Below are 5,642 nucleotides of genomic sequence, written 5' to 3' on the forward strand. Positions count from 1 at the left end.
AGTAATTAATGATGTGGAGTAATTATTGATGTGGAGTAATTAATGATGTGGAGTAATTAATGATGTGGAGTAATTAATGATGTGGAGTAATTAATAATTAATGATGTGGAGTAATTAATGATGTGGAGTAATTAATGATGTGGAGTAATTAATGATGTGGAGTAATTAATGATGTGGAGTAATTAATATCCCAGTATTGCTGGTCAGACATCCACCAAGTGAGCCAGGTCTCAGCCAGCCATCACATCCCAGTATTGCTGGTCAGGCATCCACCAAGTGAGCCAGGTCTCAGCCAGCCATCACATCCCAGTATTGCTGGTCAGACATCCACCAAGTGAGCCAGGTCTCAGCCAGCCATCACATCCCAGTATTGCTGGTCAGACATCCACCAAGTGAGCCAGGTCTCAGCCAGCCATCACATCCCAGTATTGCTGGTCAGGCATCCACCAAGTGAGCCAGGTCTCAGCCAGCCATCACATCCCAGTATTGCTGGTCAGGCATCCACCAAGTGAGCCAGGTCTCAGCCAGCCATCACATCCCAGTATTGCTGGTCAGGCATCCACCAAGTGAGCCAGGTCTCAGCCATCACATCCCAGTATTGCTGGTCAGACATCCACCAAGTGAGCCAGGTCTCTGCCAGCCATCAAATCCCAGTATTGCTGGTCAGACATCCACCAAGTGAGCCATGTCTCAGCCAGCCATCATATCCCAGTCAGACATCCACCAAGTGAGCCAGGTCTCTGCCAGCCATCACATCCCAGTATTGCTGGTCAGACATCCACCAAGTGAGCCAGGTCTCAGCCAGCCATCACATCCCAGTATTGCTGGTCAGGCATCCACCAAGTGAGCCAGGTCTCAGCCAGCCATCACATCCCAGTATTGCTGGTCAGACATCCACCAAGTCCAGGTCTCAAGCCATCACATCCCAGTAGCTGGTCAGGCACCAAGTGAGCCAGGTCTCAGCCATCACATCCCAGTATTGCTGGTCAGGCATCCACCAAGTGAGCCAGGTCTCAGCCAGCCATCACATCCCAGTATTGCTGGTCAGGCATCCACCAAGTGAGCCAGGTCTCAGCCAGCCATCACATCCCAGTATTGCTGGTCAGGCATCCACCAAGTGAGCCAGGTCTCAGCCATCACATCCCAGTATTGCTGGTCAGACATCCACCAAGTGAGCCAGGTCTCTGCCAGCCATCACATCCCAGTATTGCTGGTCAGACATCCACCAAGTGAGCCAGGTCTCAGCCAGCCATCACATTCCAGTATTGCTGGTCAGGCATCCACCAAGTGAGCCAGGTCTCAGCCATCACATCCCAGTATTGCTGGTCAGACATCCACCAAGTGAGCCAGGTCTCAGCCAGCCATCACATCCCAGTATTGCTGGTCAGACATCCACCAAGTGAGCCAGGTCTCAGCCATCACATCCCAGTATTGCTGGTCAGACATCCACCAAGTGAGCCAGGTCTCAGCCAGCCATCACATCCCAGTATTGCTGGTCAGGCATCCACCAAGTGAGCCAGGTCTCAGCCAGCCATCACATCCCAGTATTGCTGGTCAGGCATCCACCAAGTGAGCCAGGTCTCAGCCAGCCATCACATCCCAGTATTGCTGGTCAGGCATCCACCAAGTGAGCCAGGTCTCAGCCAGCCATCACATCCCAGTATTGCTGGTCAGTCAGGCATCCACCAAGTGAGCCAGGTCTCAGCCAGCCATCACATCCCAGTATTGCTGGTCAGACATCCACCAAGTGAGCCAGGTCTCAGCCAGCCATCACATCCCAGTATTGCTGGTCAGGCATCCACCAAGTGAGCCAGGTCTCAGCCAGCCATCACATCCCAGTATTGCTGGTCAGACATCCACCAAGTGAGCCAGGTCTCAGCCAGCCATCACATCCCAGTATTGCTGGTCAGACATCCACCAAGTGAGCCAGGTCTCAGCCAGCCATCACATCCCAGTATTGTATTGCTGGTCAGACATCCACCAAGTGAGCCAGGTCTCAGCCAGCCATCACATCCCAGTATTGCTGGTCAGGCATCCACCAAGTGAGCCAGGTCTCAGCCAGCCATCACATCCCAGTATTGCTGGTCAGGCATCCACCAAGTGAGCCAGGTCTCAGCCAGCCATCACATCCCAGTATTGCTGGTCAGACATCCACCAAGTGAGCCAGGTCTCAGCCAGCCATCACATCCCAGTATTGCTGGTCAGGCATCCACCAAGTGAGAAAGGTGACCACCAAGTGAGCCAAGTGTTAATCAAGTGAACCAGACATTCACCCAAGGAATCCAGTTTTCATCAAGTGAATCAAGTGAATACCTAGTGAGTCAAATGTCCACCATATGAGCCAAGTTTCTACTGAGTGAATCAAGCATCCACCAAGTGAGTCAACTGTCCACCAAGTGAACCAGGTATTCACCAAAGGAATTAAGTGTTCACCAAGTGAGCCAGATATCCACTAAGTGAGGACGTATATACTACAGTTTGGTACATTTACTACAGTGGAGTGTGGTACAAAATAGGAACTCGGGAGTTCCAGTTTTGGTGCGTTTACTGCGGGTGTGGGCGTGGGTGATCAGGCTTATGGGAGGCTTTCCCTACTGCTGGGACACCCACACCACCACACCTGGTGACTCTGGTCACCACCAGACTCCTCACTCTCACCAAGTTCAGACTTTCCATATCACTTCAGACGATACAACAGTTGCTCTTGCACACCACAATCACCACACTGGTCACCAAACAAGATATTTTGTCAGGTCTCACCTTGTGTGTTCACCTGGTGAAGAATGGTAGTGAACTGGGCTCACTTCTTGGCCACCTCAACCAAGTTTCTCCTGCCCACCTCACAAGGCGATGGATAGCAAGACAGGATAAATACTTTCTCATAATACCTCCGATTTTTATGCCTATTTACTTGGCAATAATAAGATACGAATTCGAGACAATAGGTAATTTTACTGACTCTAGTGCTTATTCATTTCACATTATTTCAACTAGTATATATTATCCTATTGCCATGGGACTCATATATGTCCATATTATTGGATTTTGTTTGATAGTTCGCGTGCTGGCTACTGTAGTGGATGACTTGCAGTGAACTCTGGAAACTGTGTGTGTGTCTGTGCTGTGTAAAGGAAAAGAAGAGTCTCCCAGTACCGACGAAAGATATGATAATATTCCTGATGAGGAAAAAGATGACACAGACGTAGTGCTAGCAGTATGTTGGCGTTTGATGGAGCTCTGTCAGTGTCAGGAACACTTCAGTAACTACTACTCCCATCCAGTTTGACCACGACTTTATGCAACATTGGTTCTTTCATTAGAAATATCTTTATTATTGCCACGGGGAGAGTACCTATTTAGAGGATTATTTTTAGCGGGTCCAATGTGTTTCAAAGCCCAGTTTTTTCATCGTCCTCTGACGTAGTAACAACCCAGCTTAGTAACTGTTATTATGCATTCAACATTAATCCATTAATTATCAGTTCATAGTGTATTATATAGTGTTCGTATTCATATTTCATGAATGCTGACATCAACCCTAATTTAAACCTAACACTTCACTACACAACAACTCAAGCCAAAACTGTCCTCATTAATGCCAGGTATATAAAACTTTACTAGAACATTATATCCCTAAGTAAGCACTACGAAGACCTCCTGGAGCTCCTAGATTCCTTAAATACAACCTTGTATTACACTTCCTGAAATGCAGTTTAAGCAAGACACTGCAGACATCTAAACACTACCAGGATACACAAACATTCACAGCTGCAGGACAGATCAAATGGGGGGTAGAGTGATTGCCAGTTATTATCCTAGTGATGTATTATGTAACACTAACATTCTTCATAGTTGAATACGGTAACTATATGTTTGCTAACTTCTCTAACTAGATAGCACTCCATTACAGTTGGTGCTATCTACATGATACCTCATACTAATATCCCAAATTTTAGTACAACAGAAAAATCAGTAACAAACAATCAAATGAACAAACGTTACCTACTGCTAGCTGGACACTTCAAGATTCACCCTGGTCTTCCATACGACCATCCAGTAACTGACTTCAAAAATAGTATGAACAATTCGTTATTCATAACAGCTATAAAGAAACCAACAAGGTTAAGTGAGGTGAAACCATATGTGGACAAATGTATTAGCTACCCTCAAAGCAGAGATAATTACAGACAACACTACAGTTCACTACCCCATCTTTCTCTTAACAAATATTTCTAAGGAACCAATGGAATATATTGAGATCTCATTTCTTCTCCGTGATGAAGTGTCAGTAAATAACCACATAGCAGCATTAAGTTCAGTTCACTAGCTCACAGAATTACCAGTGACAAAGGTGATGACAAACTAATAGAATTTTTTCCACCAAAAAAAATCAAAGACTGTACAACAAACATTGTCCCATAAGAAGGAAGCAGATCACTACTAAGAGACTAAGTAGCTCTTGGGTTTCAGATAGCATCTTTAGATCCATAGATGACAAACATCATTTTGAAAAGCAATACAGACGTGGCTTAATAACTAAAGAATTTAGTAAAAACTATCCGTCAGTCTTCACCAAACTAATAAGGTTGTTCAAATTAGTATATTATTCAGATAGGTAATTCAGGCTTATACGATTTATTTTAATTATTGTAATGTTATTTTATTGTAACTGTATCTGTGTATACCTGGATAAACTTACTAAGTAGTAGCATCCGCTGGATTATACTTGGAGTCCGGGAGCTTCTGACAAATTATTGTCTTGTTAACAGGTAGAAAAACTGCGTTCTCTGGTGTCCAGGATGAGGATGTTGGCCGCACAACCCAAACTAGAGAAACAGGTGAGAACTAGTGTTGTATGTATTTGTCCAAATTACATTGTGTATACATACAAGTCGTTGTGGATATATCCTTGACTCTGTATTCTATACACCAATGTAAATATGTGTACTCGGTTAACACCATGTATATACAAATATTACTTGTTTATACTAAGTATCATATATACACAACTGTCACTATGTATACTCACTTCAACAACATGTATACACTAGTGACACATGTATACACCTTTAGCAGCATTTCAACCTCTGCCAAAGATCCTCATCAGTAAGTACAAGAAAATGAGAACTACCACATATTATATAGGAGAGGAGATCAAGTGAAGATGAAATGTTGGTGGTAATTGTTGTGAGGCAAAGTTTATCTTACATGACATTTAGAAGCAGACAAGTTGAACTGACTTTTTGATACTCTGTGTGAAGACAGTCTTCTTGGAAACATGTCAAGCCAATTTTGTCCTACTAAATCAACCATGAGGCAGAACAAATCCATTATATTGAACAGCAATCTGGTCCAGTTGTGTAAACGATAAAATTAACCAACTCAGCTTAATCACAAGTTTGTACATTCCGAGGTTCGTCCTGGGTGCGTCCTCTTTCATAATTCTGTTCCATCTCCAATTTTTCAATGGATTTACTATATTTTTAATAATTTTATTGATGAACTATGTACAATGTTATAACAATGAACTCTCAAGCAAGTTATGTTTCATTATCTAAGTCATATGAGAAAATTACGTGGAAGACTAACGGGAGGATAGAGCCCCTCGTCTATGATAATTTTTTTTATATTTTCATTTAAAA

This window comes from Cherax quadricarinatus, chromosome 100 (genome assembly GCF_038502225.1).
Source record: "Cherax quadricarinatus isolate ZL_2023a chromosome 100, ASM3850222v1, whole genome shotgun sequence".
Classification (NCBI taxonomy): domain Eukaryota; kingdom Metazoa; phylum Arthropoda; class Malacostraca; order Decapoda; family Parastacidae; genus Cherax; species Cherax quadricarinatus.